Raw genomic sequence first — 25,540 nt, forward strand, 5'->3', positions numbered from 1 at the left:
ACCAAACCATCTTCTAAATGTTTTATAAATATAACCCATTTTGTAATCATTAAGAGTCCTATAGAGCAGGTAATATCATCATCTTCATTTCACATATGATGAAATGAAGTCCCAGAGACATTAAGTACATTCCCTAAGATCTTCCAATTGGTTTTCTCTGTTGTTAATATTTGATCCCTTGCTGCAAGTGTCTGCACACTTGCCCACCATGTGATGCTGTTTTAGGGTCTCTTATGAGGACACTAATGCCATGCTTGAGGGCTTCACCCTTGTTACCTAATCACCACCCTAAATCTCACTTAATGTCATCACATTAGAGGTTAGCATTTCAACATATGAATTTGGGAGGAATACAAACATTCAGTCATTAGCACCTTTCCTCTCTATCCCCTCCTCTCTATCATCTCTGTCTCTGTCTCCATTATCACTCATCTCTCTAGTGTTCAGGTCCTCTCTCACTTTTTTTTTTTCTTTTCCTTTTTTTTTTTTTTTTTTTTGTAACAAAATTTCATGAAGCATCTGTACTCACTATCTTTATTTTCCTTGAGTGGCTTGTAATTTTGGATTACACACTCCTGTTAACCAGAGTTTAATTTTAGACATCCTGACAGACTTGAGACCATATCTTTCCAGAGTGGATTTTCTTTTCTTTTTCCCTTTTTTAGCTAGCTATTAATCTAAGACCCTGTAATTCTTAATTTTATTCCATGGACGTGTCCTCACTACACAGCTAGTATACATTGAAGCCCTAGACACATTTTCATAATATCTATGACAAAAATTCCTTAGGATAATATCTTTTTTTCTTCCTTTTTGACCTAGAAAAAAGGTGAAAATTACTTGCTTTTTTGAACCATAGATTTTAGAGTAATAAAGGTTTTGTGACTTTGCTAGTGTATTCCAACAGTATTTGAGGCTAGTTTCACAATTCTTTATATTCTTTGAGAAATCCTTCTTTTTCTTTAAGATTTATTTGAAAGAGAGAAAGTGAATGTGTGCATGAGTGAGTGGGGAGAGGGGCAAAGGAAGAGAGAGAGAGAGAAACAGAGAGAGAGAGAATCTCCTGCAGACTCCCCACTGAGCACAGAGCCCTACACAGGGCTCCATCCCATCTTAGGTCCTATGGACCCAAAGACCATAACTGAGCTGAAACCAAGAGCCAGATGCTGAACTGACTGAGCCACACAGGTGCCTGACTCTTTGAGAACTTCTAGTTCTAAGAAAAATAAATACGTGAACCAGATTTTCTCTAGACCTTATTAGTCTAGGGTACAAACTAGGTCAAAATGATATTAACACACATGCAAAAGTATAGTAATGCAGTTCTGTCAACATAAACAATGAAAATAATGAGGTTTTGTAGATCTTTTAGAAAACACATGTCAGAGCACATTTCACTAAATAAGAGGTATGACCAGAAGATCAAAACAGAAGAGATACAGAAGCAATAGGGCAAAGTGGTATTAGGTTGAAGTGAATTGAAGATTTCACAGAAATGGTTATCAACTTCAGCTAATATTATATCTAAAGCTTAATAGATATGAGACAGGACAAAATGACCAATCAAGATGAGCAACACCAGATCACCAGCAAAGGATCCTGGGTGTCTTCTGTGCCAGATATAAATGCCTCATTTGCTGTTCTAGGGGAGTTAGGATGAACCAGGGCTTGGAAGACTGAGGAGGTAAAGATGGGCAAGCTCCCGGAGAAGCCGAAGGCATGCATTATTTTTGAGCCAGTGTGGTGGGAGATGTTCCAATATTTTAATCCATCATATAGTCTTTCCTAGTTTACCAGTCAAATATATGCAAATGTAAAAGCTTAACTATCTCTGGAAGGACATTTAAGAAACAGGGAAATGTTTCTGGGGAGAAGGAGGTGGCTGGCAAATGAAGCTAGAAAAGAATATCATTTTTGTACCCTGGGTATTTTCATGGATGTCCATTATTACCTGTACAAAGACAAATAGCTTTAAACTAAAACAAAGCAAACTAGCTGACCTTATAAATGAATATAGAATAAGATCTCCCAGACTTTGCAAACAGATATTTTCTTAAGGGCAAAATATTTACCATCTCCCCAAATTGATATTAGCTTTCTTTTTTCTATGTCCATTGGTACAAAAAGGGGTTATGAATTTAGAATCCTTTAAAATGCTTTAAAAATCAACAAAGATCTAACAAATATTATTATATAATGTATTATTAATTTGATATTTTAAAAGTACCACTTCTTCTTTTCTGCTTCCAGGCTCTCATAATAGATGCCTTAACAAGTGTAAGAGACATTTGAAATAATACAACACAATAATGTTGTTTATATGTTTAACTTATATTTTAAAACTTTACCGAATTGTATATTTTGAATGAAATATAAGTGGAGAGATTGCAGTGCCAAAATATCTATAGCAAACCCCAAGCCAGTAAAATACCTAGAAATGTTGAAACGCAATTTTGAGAGTTTAAAATTTAAAGAAACTTTTCAAACCCATTAATAAAATGGTATGTGTGTGTGTATGCGCACGTGTGTGCATTTGTGTTCATCACCTGCAATCATCTCAACACAAATTTGGCAGATATTTGCATTCTCTACTTTGTACAAAACTCCAAACAGCTTAATAAATAAAATAATCAAAGGTGTTTTCCTTTCATGTTAGCTCTGCTCTCTTTTTATTTGCATAACTAGTCTAATAGCCTAGACTGCAGTTGGCAGCAGAAGTTGGTTGGAAGGATGTATGCCATCAAAGTTAAGCAGTATTTAATGAGATCTAAAATCTTCTCTATGATCTTCTCAATAGCTAATAAAAGAGCAGTCAGATGAAATTCAAATGAAGTACTCTATCATGCTTACCTTAGAGAAAGTCAAACATAATCTTTTATTTGGTTATTTTATCTTTTACATATTTGGAGTAAACAGAGATATTAAGACTCAGAGATAAGAGCAAAAGATAGTGTCATCTTATCTACATTGTTTTGAAAATCAAACTGATCAAATGAGCTGAAATGTTTGCAAGTGACTTAAAAGAGTATGTATGCAAATAAGCTATTGTTTCTAAAACACATGTATATATAATTTACTTTCCTTGGAAATTTCTTGGGAGGATATTGCTCATGCTTAAATTTATTTCATTCTCCCAAATAAAGCAATCAGTTTACTATATAAAGAATGCAATCTAAAATCAATAGTCTAAGCTTTCATTTTTTTTTTTTTAAGATTTATTTACTTATTTTACGGAGTGGGAAGGGGAAGAGGGACAGAGTCTTAAGCTGAGGGCAGAGCCCAATGCTGGACTGAATCTCACAACCCTGAGATCATGACCTGAGCCAAAGGGAAGAGCTGGGTGCTTAACTGATTATACCACCTAGCCCTCCCTAAGTTTTAATTTTAGAAAATGGAAACTGAACAAATCAAATCCAAAGTGAGAAGAAAGAAGATAGTAGTAAAAGTATGCGACTGAAAATCAAGGGGGAAAATCAACAATGGTGAAATCAATTCTCTGTAAAGATCAATAAAATCAATTTTTCTAGTCATGCTAAGAAAAAAAGGGAAAAGATACAAATTACTAATGTCAAAAATGAAAGAGGGAGCATTATCACAGATCTTATGGATATTGAAAGGCTCATAAAGGAATGCTATGAATAACTCTGTGCCTACATATTTGTAACCTAGATGAAATGAATCAATTCCTTGAAGACCCATTCTGCCAAAATTCAACAAAAAGAAATAAACAATTTGAATAGGCCATGCCTATTAAAGAAATCAAATAAATAATAATTTTCCAAAAGATAATGCATCAGGCCCATGAGTTCACTAGTGAATTCTATCAAATATTTAAGGAAATTCTATAATCTCTTCCAGAAGATAGAGGCAGAGGGACTACTTCCTAATTTATTTCATAAGGCCAGCATTAATCTAATATCAAAACTAGGAAAAGAAAACTGCAGAGCAATATATTTCATGAATACAGATACAAAAGTCCTCCAGAAAATATTAGCAAAACGAATTCAACATGTATAATGAGAATTATACACCACCACAAGTGAGGTATATCCCAGGTTTGCAAAGCTGGTTCAACATTTGAAAATCAGTTAATGTAATCTCTCACATAAATAGATTAAAGAAGAAAAATCACATGATCATATCAAGAAATAGAAAGCATTTGGCAAAATCCAAATAAAATCTCTCAGTAAGCTAGGCATGGAGGGGGAACTCCTCAATTTGCTAAAGAATATCTAGGAAAACATGCAGCTAACATCATACCAATGATGAGAAAATAAAAGCTTTCCAATTTAGATCAGAAACACAGCAAGATGGTTGTTCTTACTATTCCTTTTCAGCATTTTACTGGAAGCTCAAGCTAATATAATAAGACAAGAAAAGGAAATAAAATGTGTACAAGTCAGAGAGGAAGAAGTAAAACTGTCTCGATTCACAGATGACAAAATTATCTATGCAAAAAAATCTGAAAGTATTAAAAAAAAAAGTCCTCACATCACATAAATATAACCAATCAGTCTTTGACAAAAGAGCAAAGGCAAGAGAGTGAAACAAAGATATTTTTCAATAAACAGTGCTAGAACAACTGAACATCTATATACAAAATAATGAATCTAGATACAGACTTTACAATCTTTACAAAAACTGACTCAGAATGGATCATAGACCTAAATGTAAAACACAAAACTCCATAAAATTTCTGGAAGATAACACGGGAGAAAACCTAGAGGATATTGGGCATAGTGATGACTTTCTAGATACTACAATAAAGGTACAATTCATGACAAGAACAGTAGAGAACTTGAACTTAATTGAAATTAAAAACTCATGTTCTTCAAAAGATAGTGTCAACAGAATGATAAAGCAAGCCACAGACTAGAAGTTAATATTTGTAAGAGACACATCAGATAAAAAACTGTTATACAAAATACACAAAGAACTCTTAAAACTCAACAATAACAAAATGGACAATTCTATTTAAAAATGTGAAAAGATTTTAATGGTTTCTCACTGAAGAAGATATACAGATGGCAAATAAACATATGAAAACATGTTTTAATGTCATATGTCATTAGTGCATTACAAGTTAAAACAACAGTAAGATATCACTACACACCTATTAGAATGGTCCAAATCCAAAATATTAACAACACCAAATGCTGACAAAGATGTGAACCAATAGGAACTCTTATTCATTGCTAGTGGGGCTGCAAAAATGGAACAGCTACCTTGGAAGACATTTTGATAGTTTTTTAAAAAACTAGATATATTTTCACCACAAAACCCAATAATCACACTCCTGGGTATTTACCCAAAACAGAACACTAAAGGGCCACATAAAAACCTGCACGTGGATGTTTATTGGGAGTTTCATTTATGGTTGCCCAAACTTGGAAGTAATCACAATGCACTTCACAGACAGATGGACAAATAAACTGTAGTACATTCAGACAATGGAATATGATTTAGCACTGAAAAGAAATGAGCTTTCAAGTCACAAAAAGACATGGAGGAAACTTAAGTGCATATTACTAAGTAAAACAACCCAATCTGAGAAGGCTACATACTGTATGATTCCAACTATATGACATTCTGGAGAAGACAAAATTGTGGACACAGTGAAAATATAAGGTGCTAAGGATTAGCAAGGAAAAAGGGATGAATTATTGGAGTACAGAGGATTTTTAGGGAAGTGAAACTCTTCTGTATGATACTATAGTGGTGATTACGTATCATACATTTATCTAAATTCTTGGGATGTAGGACACCAAGAGTGAACCTTAATGTAATGGACTTTGAGTGATAATGGTGCGTCAATGTAGATTCATTGTAACAAATGTACCATGGTAGTGAACGATGTCAATAGTGAGGGAGTTGTACATGTATGAGCACAAGGCATACATGGGAACTATATACTTTCCACTCAATTTTCCTATGAATTCAGTAATGCCCTAAAAATAAAGTTTATTAAACACATTTTAATTAAGGGATTTTTTTCTGAATAACCTGACCTCTGTTTCTTTTCTATTGTCCCTTAATGATTTGTTTGCTGAGGAAACCGAGTTCTAAAATGGAAGACAAACATTGCCTTTTAACTCCAAGGGCTTTTGTGAAATAAATATTTACTTTCTCATAAGAGTAGCAGTTGACCACTGACTTCTGCTGCTGATAGACCAAAACTATGAATCCAATGAAAACATCACAAAATGAACTGATAGAAATATTAAAACTAACAAAGATTTACATTAATTTTAGAAGTTTTATACTATATCACCTGCCCCCCCCCCTTCTTATTGCTATGCTTTGGCATAAAGAGCCATTGATTTATTTATTCATGCATGTATTCAACAATCATTTACTGAGTTCCTATTTTATGCAAAACACAAAGGTGCTGAGAATGCAGTAGCGAGGAAGCAGAAATGAGTCTGCTTGGAATGAGGGAAGAGTCTTCCCAATTGGGAAGAGTTTCTCCAGAGGGCAACACAATTTACTGGGATAGAAGAAAGTATTAGAACTTTGGTTTGCATACATTTTTTTAATTATTTTTTTGCAATCCTATTTTTGTTTATGCTTCAGTAGGTAAGTATATATTTACACATGTGCTAGAATTCAAGTGCCTATAAAAATAAATAAATATAGATATCTTCATAGTAGTTGATTTCATTTCTTTTCTCTGTATGATTAAACAAATTTGATCTTATGTAACGAGATAGACCTATAAGCAAATACACAGTACAGATAATTACAAATTGTGACACATCCCATGAATACAAAGAACAATGCTACTAGAGCAAGTGTAAAGGTGTAGGAAAAAAAAATGTTCCAAGCAGATGGAACAACATGTATAAAATCTCCAAGGCAGGAACAAGATTTGCATATTGATGTAACCTAGAGATGTCCAAGATGCCCAGTGTCACTCTAGCCCAATGACCAAGGAGGGAGTACAGGCAGGTGTGATGAGGCAGGCAAGCCAGGAAGAGTCTAGGTCACACTAGGGCTGCTAGGATGGGGTAATCAATGTGATTTTGGTATTAAGTGCAAAAACCGGCTGCTAAGTATATTTTTTTAAAACAATGACATTACCTGCTTTATTCGTGTACATGATAATCCTAACTACTTTTTATGTTATTTTGGAGGGAAAAAACAAAAACAAAAACAAAAAAAGCTCAAGAGTCTGGAAAACTCAATGAATTTTGTTCAAAATCTTCTTGTAAAAAAAATTCCCTCAAAACATGATATCAAATTAGATGATATAAGACTGTGACATGAGAAAAAATATTTCTGAACTTGCCCATTTCTAAAATGTCTCAGACTGAAGCCTTTCATTTAAGCTTAAGTGACACTGATGACTAGGTCCTTGAACATGTTTAAAAAGTAACCAAGTTGCCTTCAAACATACATTCAGAATTCATCTTTTTTTCCCCAGAAAATGAAAAAAAGCAAGAGAAAGAAAAAGGGCAACAAGAGGCAAAGATATGGAAGAGGAGAAAGAAAAAGAGGAGGAAACGAAAATAACAAGCTAAAATTGGTGAAATTCACCTAAAATTTTTGTATCCACATTCAAAATTGCTACCTCATTTATTCTAATATAAACTGTCTCTAACATCAGATTTTATTAGGTATTAGTGTTTATCTGATAAATTGGTCTGTAGACATGATAAACAGTGTTGAATTGTGCCTGCATTAATAAAACATTGCTTTGATTTTAAGAATCTCTTTCCATTATTTAACCAACATTTTTCATTAAAGCCAGACATTGTACCTGTGGGCATTTTATTGAATGATCTGGATACAGTGAGATCATATCATTACTTTATTTTATTTTTCCTGTAACAGTAGTTGTTTCATTTTTCCTTTCCTTAATGCCATTTCTACTAAACCAAATAACATTTATGTTCACTTTATGAAATTAATAAAGTCTCTTATTGAGGCATGAAAGAATTTAGGATAATGTAAAGCAAGTTCCAATCTCTTATTAGCTTTAAATATTCACTCTTCACCCTTAACTAGGCTTAGAACTCTGAATTGAAAAAGATGGGCCTAGTCTGTTTCTTCCTCTTCTTTTTCTACTTTCTCTTCTATCCCCTCTAGTCAGAGACTTTAGAAACAGGAGAAAAGATAAAGTGGATAAAAAAAATCTTATTTAAAGTTTGAAGTTGTAGTTTGGATGGTAAGAGTTTAGAAGGCTCTTATATTGTTCTCTTTATTTAACTTACACTCACACCCAGACTCCTGCTTCTTTTTAAAATAATAAATATGAATGCTTACCACCTCAATCTGCTCCATCTGGCATGTGATCCTTGGTTATATGTCTGATTTAATGCCTTAGCAGAGGCTTTACTTCATATTATGTTTCTTATGTTTTCCTGGGATTTGACGTTTATAGAAGAAAACACCTTCTGCAAATTGGTTTCATCCTTAGTCTTTGTATCCTGCTTTTGCTTGTAATTAGATTCAACGTATTTAAACTCCCAAATAGAAAAGATGAGTCCTGGCAGGTCTTTTTCAATTTGAAAGACTCAGCAAGCCTGATCCTTGATTATTTTCCAACTTTAATTATTTTGACTAAGGCATGATATTAATCCTCTCATCCCTGAAGCACTCTTTAAATTATCAGCGAGTAGATACAAAATTTTATCTTCATCAATTTTTCATTCTTTTGGTGCTACAACTTAAGGTGTTAGACTTTTTGTTTCTCCTATAAACATTTGGAATACAAACTGAATCCAAAAAATTGTAGGGTCATTTGTTTACTTGATTTGCTTTGGAATAAAAGAAAAAAATCTCTTCCCAAAGATGTGATTGGTAAATGATTTTAGAAAAGAGCTAGAAAAGAAAAAAAAAAATTCACAATTTTTTTTTTTTAAACTTCACAAATTTTCGAATTTTACCTAGGATTAGCTCTGGATTGAACAAAGTCTAATCTCTTTCCAATAATTTCATAGTTTCATTATTTGGGGAAAAGTATATCTTTCAAGTCTCAGTTTCTGTATTGTGAACAACTCTATATTTTAGAGCTCATAGGAAGATTGGATGAAGAAAAATATGACTGTAAATTACTACAACACACATTTATTACTGAACCCCTGTCATTTACATATTCTTCCTCCTTTCATTGAAACCCAATACTTCAGAGATATCCACACTCCTCCACAAGGAAATGTGCTTTGAAGGGGTGAATCCTTATTACAGAATTAAGGGTAATTTCTAAATGTTCTAATCCAATGATAGTGTTCCCATTTTGCTTGCCAGTGACTGGTATAGGCCTAACTAAACATATGACCCAATTCTGGGCAGCAAATATGAAGAGGAATATGCAACGGAATTATGAGAAAGTTTCTTTTTCCCCTAAAAGTGAATCCATATAAATCATATTTTATTTCCAGATAAGTTTAAATTACTGGATATAATGCTTGTGGATACTATAGCCATCTTGCTATGAGCCTACAGATAAAATCAAACTAAATATGGCAGAAGGAGGCCAAGATTCTTTCCATTATAATTGATCATCTAGTTAACCATTGCTGGAACCACCATAACTCTAGATTTAGTATTAGAGAGTTAATAATTTTTTCTTCAGCTTAAATAGAAATGGAATTTACTATTATTCACAATTAAAGCCATTTTAGGGATCCCTGGGTGGCGCAGCGGTTTGGCGCCTGCCTTTGGCCCAGGGCAGGATCCTGGAGACCCGGGATCGAATCCCACGTCGGGCTCCCGGTGCATGGAGCCTGCTTCTCCCTCTGCCTATGTCTCTGCCTCTCTCTCTCTCTCTTTCTGTGACTATCATAAATAAATAAAAATTTAAAAAAAAAAAAATATTAAAAAAAAAAAAAAAAGCCATTTTAACCAATAAATGCCAACAATATGTATCATGTGATCAGTGTTCGATAGATGTTATTTTCCTTACTTCACCACACTTATCCCTGGAATGATTATACGAAGTATTCTTGAAATCATTTTACTTGATACTAACCTAAATGCTGTATAGAAAAACAAAATGAAAACAAAACAAAACAAAAATCATTTTGATAAAAAGCTTAACCTGTTGAATCCATTGGGGGAATTTATAAACAGTACTAAATTTATCCTCATTTAGAAATAAAATTAGCATAATTTGGCTAGATATCTCAGAATGTAGAAATGAGATGAGAAACCACTTTATTTTGCTCTTTAAAACATAACTATGTTTTTTAAACTTGTTAATAGTTCAAACTAAAAATTAAATATGTTATTACTCCATATTAAAATCAATAGAATATCAATAAAATTTAAAAAAAAATACTAAGCATCTATAATAGTAAGGGATCATGAAATGCATATTTCATTCTTTTTGTAAAAAATAAAAAGTTGAAGGAAATATTTAAAAGCTAATGAGGGCAAGGGTTCATCAGTTATCTTAATTTATCATTTAGAAACACATTCAAAGAGCTAATTCGGTTTGTATAAAATGAACTGTATAATTAAAATCTGAGTTGTTTCCATGAGTGAAGAAAAAAATCAAGAAGAGAAATGTAACTATAGATGGCAATTCAAAGCTTTCCTTTGATTAAATTGGGAACATTCAAGAGGGGGAAAAAAACTTCTTTCTCTAAAGGAAGGAAGCCCTTGACAGATGAGAAAATTCATTTACATAGATTTTTGACATCAGGCTGCCCTGAATAAGTCCTGGGAAGAAGTTATTTTTTCAACTTTGTAAAGAAAAATAAGATGAGTTACAAAAAAAGCATCCTAATTAAGGACTGGGAATGAAATAAAAGATTTAGATAAATTGATGACAGTTAAGGGTCTTATCCTCATTTGAATTCTTTTAACAATTACTGTCTGAACCATATTTATGGCATTTATTTTTAACTGGCCTTCCTTTGCATTCTTAGTATGTATACCTCTTTTATCAATTCTGGTGCATTGTAATTTTAAATAGCTAAGATATAGCTTCCTTCTTTGCCTTTCCTAGTTTTTTTTCTTGGCACAGAAGAAAGGTTCATAAATAGTAGGCTTTTGATAAATTTCTTAGATGAGTGAAGGGTAAAACAGAACTATAATTTATAATTTTGGTTACCTTTGAGACAATTTCTTTATAGCTTGTTCTTTTTGTGCTTCCACAGACATGTTTTGTATGTAAGAGAAAAATATTATAACTGGAAATCATCCTAATAGCCTGTAAGTACCACTTCATACTATAAATATACATTCACAGCACAGGTTATCAAAAAGACACTACCTGAAAGTACTATACCCTATTTGCTAGTGAAATTTTAGGAGAAATAATTTCTAATTTACTGAATTAAAAGTCTACAATAGTGGGCAGATTATTTCCATTTTCATGATTGCCCTAAATCCAATGAAGAGGACCTTTATTTTGTTCTAAAAGCATATTGTTAACCATTCTCAGAGCTAGTAAGAATCTCTACGAGAACAAGAAACTGCTAAATAACTAACACACACACACACACACACGTGAGAGCACACACACACATTGCACTGATAGTCACAGATTTCAGCTGACATCCAGTCTCAGAAATGAGAAATTTGAACAGCCACTCCAAGAGCAAAGATTAGACAGTACTCATTTCTGTTTACTCCAAAATGTGTTCCATCACACATAGTTATTTGTGTCTTTCTTTTCTTTCTTTCTTGCCTTTCTTTCTTTCTTTCTTTCTTTCTTTCTTTCTTTCTTTCTTCTCTCTCGCTTCCTTCCTTCCTTCCTTCCTTCCTTCCTTCTTTCTTTCTTTCTTCTTTCTTCTTCTTCTCTCTCGCTCCTTCCTTCCTTCCTTCCTTCTTCCTTCCTTCCTTCTTCTTTCTTTCTTTCTTTCTTGTCTTTCTTCTTTCTTTTTTTTTTCTTCTTCTTTCTTTTCTTTCTCTCTTGTGAATGAATAATTGTAACACTAAGCAGTAATTGTTTCTTAAAAACAATGAAACTTCTGGCCTCTAAACCAATTAAAGTCTGGAAATTGAATTGAAAAAAAAATCTTCAGTGGTGATATTAGCAGTAAAGTTCAATCATAATTCAAATAATGCAGCTTTTGGGGTACCTAGAGATCTCACTGGTTTGATCTCAGCTCAGGTCTATAAATATTTATTTATTTATTTATTTATTTATTTATTTATTTACATATGATTTTTCCCTGACTGGTTTAAATGCTCTTCTGGAGGTGGAAAATACTAAGATCATGAACGTAGATTCCTAGGCAAATTAATTCTGTTGTTGACTTTTAAAAGATAAAGACTTTAAAATTCTGGGAATATGGTGGAGCAGGAAGTAAAAAGAATCTGTCTCCCACCTAGACAACAATTGCACTAGCAGAATCTGTCTTATTTAACTAATTTGGAACCTTGGAGTCTATTAAAGGTTTGCACTTCCAGGCGAAGGCTGGAAATTGAGGTTGACATTAGTCAATTTTGACTCTTGGTTTGGCAATGGCTATCCATTTACCACACCCAGCCCTGTGGCAGGTAGCTGTGCCCTTGTTCCTGGAGCAGCTTGTGCAAAGATTGCACAATGAGCAAAAAGGCCTGACCTAAATATTGGGGATCTGTGCTCTGACTGTTGTTGCTGCTTCTCATCTCAGACATCAATGAAGGGTCCGAAGCCTTTCTTCCTTTTACTGCTGCAAGTCCCTCCTCCCATCCAAAGGATCACCTGGCGTTTTAAAGAGGCAGTGCCCCATTTTCTCTCTCTTCATTTCTCTCTTCCTTACCCACAACTCTTGGGAGTCAGACATTAAAGACTAGGTCATTCAAAGCAACTTCAACATGGGAGAAATTCAAAAGTCACCATGCTCATGGAGTGCAACGATCAAGTAAGAATTCTTAAGAGATTTTATGGTGAAAAAGGTGTTTTTGTTATAACACCGGGACAGGACCTGTGGGCAGAAAGAGCTGCATTATGATGTGAGGAGTGATTGATTTTATCCTGTGGAGGTGAAGGTGATGTTAGGGTTATTGGAGATTGAGTCTATGGGTTCCTGGAGTTAGGACTATTATTAAGATTGTATTTTTCTTGTAAATCATTAAGTGGATTTTCATGTCCTGCATCACTGTGATCTTTATTATTTGGCCATTTGTTTCTCCCCTGCCTTTGTTCCTAGGCAGTCCTGAGTGCCTAAGGATTGTTATACATAACCCATTTTAGGGCAGGTGTCTGTGGGGTATCAGCTTGCATTTTGCCCTCTTATCAGGTGCAGGCTCAGAAAAAAACTTAGGAGAAGATCCTAAGTTTACAACTCAGATTGATCACTGGCACAGAGACATCCCACAATTAACAACAACAACAAAAACAATAAGCAAAAGCAATGAAACCTAGCCAAACCTGAGAAACAAGGAGAAATTAATTTAAATAAATACCATGTAAATAGATTCAAAGATACTGTTTTCCTACTACAATGTAGGTAAGTTAGAAATCCATAACAGAATGGAACTTGAGAAATTCATAAATATGTAGAAATTATCACATCCCTAAATGATCCAAGGTACAAAGAAGAAACACAAGGGAAATGAGATTTGACTTGAAGTGAATAAAATGAAAATGTGACATGCCGAATTTTTGGGGTACTACTAAAACAGTACTTAAAGAGCGTACCCTTGCCACATTAGTAAACATTTTAGTGTCATAATAATGAAATAATGAAAGTGTGTATGTATGACCTGTATTGTCTTCTTTTAATTAGCTATAGGGGATTCCTAGGGAAAAAATATGTATAAATTAAAGGGTATCCGTGCAACAAAGGTGACATAATCATGAGTGCCATCTGTATAAGTGATTTATTCATGCCATCTGAACCATCTGGACCTCAATTGAAAATGTATCACTCAATCATGTGGTAGGTTTCTTTCCCACCTATCTAGTCTTCTGTTTTGTAGACTTGATAATACCCAGTTAAGGTTGGGGATCTCCAGTCACATCAACACTTGTTTCTTGATTAGATCCTCAATGTCATAGAGGTGTCACTAGTATACCAAGAATGCATTTTTCAAATAGTTTGATGGAGAGAGCATGGCCTTGAATTATAATGCTAAGAATTTGTTCAGAAATCTCTGTGCAGGGCTACACTTTGATGTGGCTGCTTCTGGGTTACTCAATAAGTAAGTCTGGGAAGTATTACAGTCAGGTAAATGCTGATTCCAAAACTATGAGATGCCCAATAACCACTGTGAATCTTACTGACAGTGAGTGGTAGGTATAGTAACGTGCCTTTTATTTCTCATGCTTCAGATTTTTGAACATCTAAAATGTTTACTAATGTGGCAAGGGTATGCTCAATCGTATGGCACAAATGACAGAGAAGCTTATACTGAAGTCTGTACATTTTCAATATCCTCTTGTTTTCTGGGCTCCATAAAAAATGGCAGTCCTCTGAGTTACACTGTGATAGGCTGAATAATGACTTCCCAAAGATGGTCATCCTAATCCCTAGAAGCTGTGATTATGCTATAAAACAAATCAAAAGGAAGCTTACAGATCCTTCAAGTTAAGAGTCTTGAGATTGGAAGATTATTCTAAATTATCTATGATCACAGGGTCTTATAAGAAGGAGGCAGGAGGATCAAAGTCCATAGTGGAAGTTGTAAACAATGGAATCAGGATGTTGGAGTGATTCCAGGGATAGTTCAGACCCAAGGAATGAAGGTAATCTTGGAAAGGTGAAAAGGTAAGGAAGCAGAGTCTCCTCTCAGAAGGTTCAGAAGATACCAGTCCTGTTGATTTCTTTAACCCTGTGAGAATGATTTTGGACCATAAAAGAAGCCTGTGCTGCTTTAAGCCAATTTTGCGACAATTTGTTACATCGGCAATAGAAAAGTAACATATTTTCTTAATGGTTTGGAGTTGTATTTCTAAGTTGAGTAGAAATTGGCCTTCCAAACCCTAAGAAACCTAGGTGAAGCTGTCTTTTTTTTTTTTTTTTTTTTTTTTGGTGTTAGGAAAGGTATTCATTCTTTACCTTGGAGGGCGTATCTCAGAATGTCCAGATCTTTGGGTGGAAAGCAGGAAATATAACTTACTCCTTGGCAAAATGTAAATGTATGTATATATTTATATATACCACTATTCATCCAGGTGAATATGAACTGCTTTGATCATCTTTGTTGATGGAGTTTAAAGAGAACACATTCACCAGGGAAAGATTTACATGTTAAACCCTCTAGGTTTAGAGGTTTATCTATTTCAATAGATAAAATAAAGTTACCATTACCTCTACAAAGACTGTGGTGGGAGTTGCTCCTTGATCTGCTTTAGTTGTTTATCAGTATTCACCGTGACTCACCAGGCCTTTGCAGTAGTAAGAACAGTGAATTAAAAGTGAATATGGAATCCAATCACCTTGTGTCTGTTAAGTCTCTGAGGTTGTTACAAATACTTGGCATGCATTTGGGATATGTCACTGTTCTGACTTATTATACTGGCCATGTTGGGAGTAGATTCAGTACTTCCATTTAGCCTCTCTTACCCCATCAGCTCTTCACTCTTCAGGTCAAGGATTTACAGGAGGGTTTACCGGTTGCTAGGACTATCCATGCCAAATATGTACTTCTAAAGAAGGAAAATAGTCCTATAAGACAAAACTGATTTAAGATTTAATTTATCATTCAGTCTCCACTCACTTCTGTATTCACAGGGGACTATAATTTTTTTTTTGCTTTATTTTTTAATTGCCTGACGTCAGTGTCAGTTCAAACTTGATATCCAACCCCTATATCTAATCTGGATATTCCTCTTTTTTCAGTGTATACTAATGAAAAATATGATACATGTATTATACACACTTGCATTAGTATTTTTCAGAGTCTTTCCTTTTGGGGATTGACCTATCCTTTAAATTATTACCTCCAGAAGAGCTGGCTCAGATCTGAAAATAGTACGGGATAATACGGTTTTTCATTATGGTGTCCATTATGCTTATCACAAATAAGCAATTTACCTAAGGTTACTCAACTATTCATTAGCAGGGTCAATATTTGTACTCCAGCAGTCTAAATTTAGAGCTTCTGATCCAAAACACTGTACCATATTGCTTTTCCAATGTGTGGGGGTCGGGAGGTAAATAAAAACCAAAAAAAAAGTACCATATTTACGAAGATACTGGGAAATTATGGTATTATATTGAGACCATGAAAAACAATAATAAGTTTTAAATTTGTTGATCTGTAAAGATGTTCAAACAACTCAGTTAAGATAATCAGGGAAAAAAATTAAGGATATTTTAAGTCCATATTTATAAATATACATAATTATATGTTAATTATATATAATTATATTTACGTAACTATATATGGAAATATATGGAACTTCTTTTAATTGGTGATGATAAAAACTGTAAATCTTTTTTTTAAGAAGTTTGTAAAAGAAAGTAAAAGAGGATGAGACATCCTCTAGGTCAATATGACATGGCTTTAGGATAAGAAAAGTTAACATTATTTTAAGGAGGGGAGAATGAGTCAGTATAGAAGGAGCTATCAAATGCTCAAGAACCAGGGGTGTCCAGGTAGCTCAGTGGGTTAAGCTTTTGATTTTGGCTCAAGTCATCTCAGGATCTTGAGGTCCAACTCTAATCTCAGTGGAGAGTCTGTCTGAGATTCTCCTTCTTCCTTTCCCCCTCCCAGTCCCCCACATGCTCTCTCTTTCTCTCTCAAATAAATAAATAAATCTTTAAAAGAAAACAAAACAAAAAAATCAAAGGTTTAATAACCAAAATAAAATTAATAAGGAATTATTACATCACTATATTACTGTTGGTGTATTTTTTCCTCAATCTTATACATATAATAATTTACTTTATCCTCATAACAATCTCATTCTTGAGATGACATAACAATCTCAATCTATAAAAACCTCTTGCCTTTATTTAGTGCTTAGAAACTTGAGGCTCAAAAGGAATGAATAATTTACTCAGTTTTTCTCATGAGCCCCCCCTTTTTTAAAGATTTATCTATTTATTTCAGAGAGAGCCTCTACCTGCATGGGGCAGGGAGAGTAGAAGGAGAGGGAGACAAGCAGACTCCTCACTGGGCAGGGAACCTGAAATGGAGCTTGATTCCAGACCCTAAGGTCATGGCCTGAGATCATGACCTGAGCTGAAACGAAGAGTCAGAGGCTTAACTACGTGAGCCACACAGGAACCCCCATGAGTCCATGTTTTACACATTACTGCAGCATACTGCTTCCTCTACCTGTGAGAGACAGAAAATTAAGGGGGAAAAGGGCACTTATACTTACATATTTCAACAATGCCAATTCCTTACCATCTAAATCCAAATATATCTTCCATATCTGAAATTTAATACATCATTGCCAAATTTATTATGAGCTCTGAAAGGAATTTTGATTTTTTGAAAGGCCATCAGTGAAATTATTTTGAATATCCAGTTAACTTGTACTATCAGATAACATACCAAAGGACATTAATAATTAAAAAATATCTTAACATACATATTAATTACAAATTGGTATTTATAAAGGACTTAAAAAGAGCTTTAAATAAAATGCTTTAGATGGGTGATTTATACGTGAACCATCATTAGAAAGATCAAACACATAGTATCACAGGAAGGAGTTCTAAAATTACACACTTTGGAAATCAATGTTAGATCTCACTTTGCTTCCTAGACTCAGGAACAGCAGTTTCTGTCTTTAGATTGCTGTAATTAGCACTAGCCTCAGATGCTCATTTACACCTTTGGCAGTCAAAGATGAGAAACTTGACTTTCACTGATGGTGTGTTATAATCACACCAGCTTGGAGCTTTTTCTTTCCTCTGATTTTCGTTGATAACATTCACAGCAATCTCTAAAAAATCAAAGTACATTTCTCTGAGTTAAACGTTTAACTCAGAGAACCTCAGGAGTACATAGATATATGTAATGAAATTTTAATTGATTGCTTTTTGTTTCTTTACTGTTTTGTTGGTCCCGCTTAGACAAATACTAAGAAAAAATAAAACAAAGCAAAACAACATATGCTTGAAGAATAGTTTCTGTGTATGTATATAAACTAAGAATTTACCACCAACCTAGATTATTAAATAAAAGTATTAAGACTTACAGCAAATTCAAAGAAATCTCACTATACTATGATGAATTTAGAATTATGTTAATATGTACCTTATACAAGGGAATTTAGTTATCAAACTCCACTTTCAACAATGACTCAAGCTTCATGGTATTCATGCCCTGAAAAGTTGGGATAAAATGGAATTTAACGCATAGTTAAATCTTAAATAGGACCATCACTGAGAAAATGTATGTTTATCATTAAGTTCCTATTCCATTCTTTTTTTTTAATTTTTATTTATTTATGATAGTCACAGAGAGAGAGAGAGAGAGGCAGAGACACAGGCAGAGGGAGAAGCAGGCTCCATGCACCGGGAGCCCGACGTGGGATTCGATCCCTGGTCTCCAGGATCGCGCCCTGAGCCAAAGGCAGGCGCCAAACCGCTGCGCCACCCAGGATCCGCTGCGCCACCCAGGGATCCCCTCCTATTCCATTCTTAACTATCATAATAATCACTCTTTAAATATTTTTAAAGGTTATTTCCTGTTGTTTTTATATAATTGTGAAAGCCTTGCATAAATGGGCATATTCATCTAATTCATGCCAAAGTAATGCTATCTGCTAATGAGCATGGGTCATTAATCTTGTATTGGAATGCATTGTGTGTTCTCAAGGTGGCTTTGGCAGGAGCACATGATTGGGGCTGCTAATTCTCAGAAACAGGATACTTATTATTTAGAAGAGCAGTAGAAGAGCAGTGGAGGCTCAGTGGCTTAGCACTGCCTTCAGCCCAGGGTGGGATCCTGGAGACCCGGGATCGAATCCCACGTCGGGCTCCCGGTGCATGGAGCCTGCTTCTCCCTCTGCCTGTGTCTCTGCCTCTCTCTCTCTCCTCTCTGTGTATTCTCATGAATAAATAAAATCTTAAAAAAAAAAAAAAGAGAGCAGTAGATGATCAAGAAAACATAGACTAGAATATGAGAAGAAAGAACACTAGTGATGTCTTTAATAGATAACAGGCTGCAGACCTACTTGCCAAGTGCAGGGGAATAGATGAAGTCTTTCTGCCATAAATCATAAAGGCTCTCAAACCTGAAATAGGAGCACTTTAAAGTGTAATAATGATTTCCACTCTCTGTACACCTTCACTGCAACTCATTCACCAAAAGATAGTTCACATTAGCTCTTTACTCTCTCTTTAATAACGAGTCTTCTAGAGGGGGAGAAAAAGGAACTGGAACGCTGCTGTTCAGATTCTAATTCTAGCCATTTTTCATTTTGCCAATTGAAGGAATTATTCACTTACATTGTGTTCCTTCGTATCCCTTCAAGGTTAAATTTCCTTGGACTTTATTAAAGTAGATTGGGGTTGTTGTTATCATTTTGCCTGAATAAAATCAGATGTCAGAATAGATATTTCATTTCTTGAGAGTCAGGTCTGAAGGAGAGCTGGTATTCTTAAAAACGAACTAGCCCCGTTAAGTCACCTTAGAGTGAGTTATATTTTGAGAGGGTGAAGCTAGCAAATAGTTAGATATGTGAATTCTAGACTTTGGAAAATAGTTTAAAAAATATTAGAGAAGTGATGGGGAAGTCCAAAGCAGGGGACTGAAGCACATGAAGAGGAATGAGAAGCTTAGCATTCTGGCTATCTTTATGAACAAGGCAGAGGAGAAGATAACAAAAGAAAACATGGTGGTCATAAACCTGATTTTTCATTGACAAATGTATGAAAATTATATTAAGGTATGAAGGGCACATAGCCAAGAATGAAAAAGAGACATCAGTCTCTGAAAAAATATATAAGGAAATATAAACCTCAAAATGATCTGTTGTTTTTGTTTCTGATCTTATTTTTAGTATTGGTCTTTGCTCTTTTATTAGTTTTGGGTTTTTATTTTTAAGCCTTGTATTCAGAGGAAGAAAACCGACACCATAAAAAGGCCTATTTTTCTAGACTCATCATTTAACCCTGAATGAACGCAAAGTGGAAAAAAAAAGTTTCTATTTCACTTTTTTCTTTTTTTATAAAGAGGACAGCAATTTGGACTTAAAAAAAGAAAAAAAGACAAAAAAAAAAAAAACCAAAACTTTGTTAAAGCGAGCTTCTATCCTTAATACTCATTAGGTGAGTGAAAACTTTTTCATTTTTTTTGGTCTGGTGTATGTGTGAATCTCTTTCTAGTTTGCTAGATCTGTGCTGGCTTGGCCATATTCAACATACGGCTATATAAATTTAAATGTTATCAATTAAAGATAAATATAATTTAAAAATAAGTCCCTTAGCTATGCTACCTAAATCTGAAATGCTCAACAGCCATCCATGAATGCTACTTACCATGTTAGATTGCAGATATAGAACATTTATGTCATCATAGAAAATTCTACTGCAAGAGCCAGTCTAAATTAACTATGATTCAGTTTACTAAGGAGTAAAATTTGGGTAATTTACATTTTCTATTTATGAGTATTAGAGTAATATGTGCTCCATTATTTTTAATTTCCAGAATTTTGTTTTCCAAGGTTGGTCAAGGATCAAACTTATTTTTTACTGATTTATTTTGTAAGTGAAGTCACTAATCCCAGACAATTTAGAATGACAATTACAAGGGCAATTCTTTTCCCTTTTTTTTTTTTTTAAGATTTAATTTATTTGAGAGAGAGAATGTACGAGTGGCAGGGTGAACTGGGGGATGCAATGGCAGAAGGAGAAGCAGATTTCCTACTGAGCAGGGAGCTCCAGGCTGGGATTAATACCAAGACCTTGAGATCATGACCTGAACCAAAGGCAGATGCTTCTGAGACCCCCAGGTGCCATACAAGGCACCTGAACAAGAATCAGTGTGCTTAATCCATGTTGTTTTAGATTTCTAGATCAGTAGATGAAGAAGTATAGTAAGAATAATGTATTGAGACTTTAGTAAAACACGAAATTATACTTGTGGGCAAGATTTAGAGAAATGGAATGGAAGCCAGAAAAATTGGTGAGTTCGTTTTCTGGTTTAACAACTCTAGTCAGAGTAATGCTTATTGAACTCCTACAGATTCTGGAATTTGTTCCTGAATACGGACTATTATCCTGACTTTGAAATGTGGAAATGCACATGTAGGCAGTTAAAGTAATGTGCCCAAGGTCATGCATCTGGTAAGTTATGACAGGGTTTTTCTAATGTATGTGATAGGACACAATGGTTGTGCTTTTGTGGATAACTTATATGAATCATTAGTTATGATTACCTGTCAGCATAGTAACTTAAAACAAGGAACCTTATCATTTCATAACATAAAGCTGAAAGACCAAGTCCACTATATGACAACAGAATTAAGATTCTTAAATATTTGGACCAGGAAAAATAATGGGTTACATAAATGTAACCAGAAGAAACTAATAAAGAAAATTAAATGTTGTTATTAAGTTTTAGATATACCTCTGCCTGTGTCTCTGCCTCTCTCTCTGTGTCTCTCATGAATAAATAAATAAAATCTTTAAAAAAAAGAAGTTTTAGATATAGAGCCTTTATAAAATGAAGTAAAATTGTAAAGTTTTTAGTGTATATTAAATTAAAATTAATCAAACATATGACTTTAGCACTTAAATCATCTAAAATTTTTATTTAGGGTTAGTCTTCAGATTCAGAAGTTTCATAGATTTCACTAACCTTCAAACTGATTAGTTTGTTAATGTAAGAAGAAGGGATATTACCATCATGTGGCCAAATATAAGTAATTTTACTGGAACACATACTATAGAGTATGGGTCTTAATATTTAGAGTGTAACCAAGCTCAAATGTCAAATATAGGCTGGTATGAAAACTAGGGATTTTTGAAATGGAAATATTAGAGAAACAAACATAATATCTTTGGTGGAAATTGGAAAGATTATCTGTGAAAGAAAAAGTAAGTTTATTCAATATGAATACCAGGTGTAGAAAAATTACTAAGTGAACATTTTCAAGAGGACAGAATTTGTCTCAATCCAGACAACTTTTTATCATGCAGTCCAATTAGGAAATAGATTTAGAAAGCTGTGACTTTCCTATCACTGAAGATGCATAAAAATATAACCTGTACATGTGTATTCAAAAAATTTTGCTGAGACATAATCTGCATATGAAGTGCAGTTGACCAGTTTCCTTTAAAAAAATGTGTTTTTATTTTGGTGGGAGGAGGTTTTTAAAAAGTGCTTGTCTATCCATTAATATTAAAGAAGGGAATGGTTAGATCAAGCACAAGGATGCATAAACTATCTAAATTTTCTTAAGATTTTAATCAAAATATTTAAAATACATGATTAAATCACAGTATCATGAATCATCAATTTTGCAACTATGGAGTATTATCAATTTATCTATATTGCATCAATTTATTACAGATGATTGTTGCTAGGAGTCCTTTGTTTATATCAAAGATCTTCAAGGATTACAAAATTATACAGAATCTAGACATAGTCCAAGGTTTATTACCTCTATAAACAAACCTCATTTTAACTCATAATGAGCACCTCATTTGCCCCATCTGGCATTGATTATTCCAAGTGATTAATAAGTAAAGATTTTAGAAAATATGTAACAATTTAAAATATTTAAACAAATAAAAATATTCCTTATTTCTATAGAAGTATATGATTGTTAATATTGAAAGTGCCCAAAAGTGGAGGAAGAGTTATTGAAACAGGAAAGCCAAACACATTTTCACTTGGTGACAATGAACAATTCCTTGCAGATAACTTGTGCCTCAAAAAAACTAAAATGTACTCTGAATACATCCTTATGTTCTATGTGAGATTAATAGAATGAACTGTCCTCTGAAATAGTTTCTTAAATTATGAGCCCAGAGAACCAAAACATAGTGTCCCACTTTTTTTTTAACAATTATGACATCGTTAAGTCAGTTCATAGTTCTGTCCCACTTTAACTAATCCACTTTCTCCAATTCTCTTTGTATCCTCAAGGTATCTAATGATGAGGTCTTGCGAAGTGAAGAAAGTGCATTAAAACAAATCATGCTTGCCAAGTAATGTTATTCAGGAAACTTCTGTCACTCACAAATGAAATGGACAGTATTGATTATGACCGTCTTAATATTTTTCTATTTTTAGGGTATGAACCTCCAGACAATTATTTAATCAAAATATTAAAACTTTCTTTTGCTGGTTGTTTGATGAGAAGCAGGTTTTATCATCTAATATTGCAGTCAGGGGGATCCCTGGGTGGCTCAGCAGTTAAGTGCCTGCCTTCAGCCTAGCATGTGATCCTGGAGACCCAGGATCAAGTCCCACGTCGGGCTCCTTCCATGGAACCTGCTTCTCCCTCTGCCTGTGTCTCTGCCTCTCTCTGTGTCTCTCATGAATAAGTAAATAAAATCTTTAAATAATAATAATAATAATAATAATAATAATACAGTCAGTAAAACTTCTTTAGCTCTTTACCATAAAATAGCTACACTGCCTTTACTTTTGCTAATAGAATATAGTAAATTCCATTTGAAAAAAATCATAAGCTGGTAAACGAACATTCTTCCAATTACCTAATATCTGAAGATATCAGGATAGTCACATTTTTCTCTGTTTACTTTTCAACAAAGCTTGATAAATGGTTCTATAACTTATTTGCTGTGTTTATCTGATCCTTTTAATTTTCCTTGGACTAAGGATGCCTGAGTGGCTCCATGGCTGAGCATCTGCCTTTGGCTCAGGGAGTGATCCTGGGGTCCTGGGGTCAAGTCCCATGTGGGGTTCCCTGCAGGGAGCTTGCTTCTCCCTCTGTCTGTGTTTCTGCCTCTCTCTGTCTGTCATGAATAAATAAAAATCTTTTTAAAAAATTTTCTTGGACTATTTATATTCATATTATTTTAAAACTAGCATGTAATTAAGATTTAAAAAATGAAGTCTATCTTTTTGCTATATCATCTACTCTATTTTCATTTCTTCTTTGTGCTCAAGCTTATTTAATTTCACATTTATATTCTTTGTTTAAAATGATTAGGGGAGAATAACATTAAATAAATAATTATAATTCAAACTAAAAGCGAAAAATAAAGAAGGACCAAGGCAAATAATGGTATGTTTTCAAAGTGCAAAAGCAGAAGCCTTTTTAGAAATTAAAAATAAAAGGAGAGCTAGAACAACACTATCCTTCCATCTATGTTTCTATTTAGTCTCTTAAGGTGAATCTCAAATGTCACTTCTTCCATGACAGTCTCCCATATCATCCAATCTTCTTCATATTTAGCAGGAAAGTTTAACAGGTTCATGGATTTAATTTTTTTCACTGTATTTAGGTAAATCAGAGAGCTGAGTATTAACCATCTTATTCTATAAATTAAAGCCTTCCTGTTCTGTAGTTAGTAAGTCTTGAAGTTAGGAGCACTCTTAAAGTATATGTTTTTTTCTAGATCTAGTATCATATGTTGAGAATCATGTTTACACAATTTTATGATTCTATATGTCTTGTTCATATGTAACTTATCCCGTTAGCACTAAATATGAGCCTGTGACTGAGACTTCTGCTATCAGTACAATCCAGCTGTCTATTGCAATGATTGAATGAGATGTGGGTATATGCTTTAATCAGGGCCAGTCAGACTTTCCCCTGATATTTCTACTGATTCTACTGATGCTAAAGGAAAAATAAAAATGCCTATTCTTCCTCTGTATTCATCAGTTTTAAGGACTTGCAGCTCTGGGTAATTAGAAGAGGGAAAAATCTTTAGTAGGAAGTATCTAATAAGAATGAAATATAGCAGAAGTGAGCAGAACTAAGCCATAAATAAAGAGAGGAGAGGAAGGCTAGAGGAACATTTCTGTGCCCCAAATCTAAGATAGGAGCCATGATTGTAACAATTATACCAGTTGAAATCTCTTAATTAGTTAGCCAATTCATTGTTTTTTTAATTTAGGTTCTCACAGTTACCCAAAGGAGTCTAGAATTATAAAGCACATTATTAGTTTACAGATTCAAATTTCTGAATGTTGAGCAGAATATCATGCATGGATTTTCGATTCCAGATGGGGACTCCACATACTTTTGCCTAGTGTATCTTGATATCAGAGTCACCAAGGAAACCAGTGGAGCCAAGTACAGGATGGAACATCACCTTACTCGCATTGAAAAGAAAAAGTAGGATCAGCTGCAATAGTGAACATCAGTCCTCCATGATCAGTGGGTAACCCTAGCAAAGATAGAAGACAATTGTCCTAAGCATTCCCCTCTTGTGCCTTGTGGGGTTGGCCAGGTGCCATATGATGCTCACACTTAAGCAGAACAAAAGTATTAATTGAGCACAGAGAAAGATATTTCCACAAAGTGATAATAAGCCCACAGGCTATGTGGATTATCGCTTGGTAAGAAAAGTGATCCAGCCCCAAGGTTTATTCTTATGCAGTAGAGAGTGTGGTGGGAATGTCTAAAGATTGTGTTTAAGAGACTGCCTTTCAGCTTTGAATAATATAATTTTAGCAATGGTATTGGTTACTAAATCATCTTAAAAAAATATATATATATATGGAATTTTAATTTTCACTTAACATATTTATCATAATTGCCCTTCCCCAA

This window comes from Nyctereutes procyonoides, unplaced genomic scaffold, assembly GCF_905146905.1.
Source record: "Nyctereutes procyonoides isolate TBG_1078 unplaced genomic scaffold, NYPRO_anot_genome, whole genome shotgun sequence".
In the NCBI taxonomy this organism is placed as follows: Eukaryota; Metazoa; Chordata; class Mammalia; order Carnivora; family Canidae; genus Nyctereutes; species Nyctereutes procyonoides.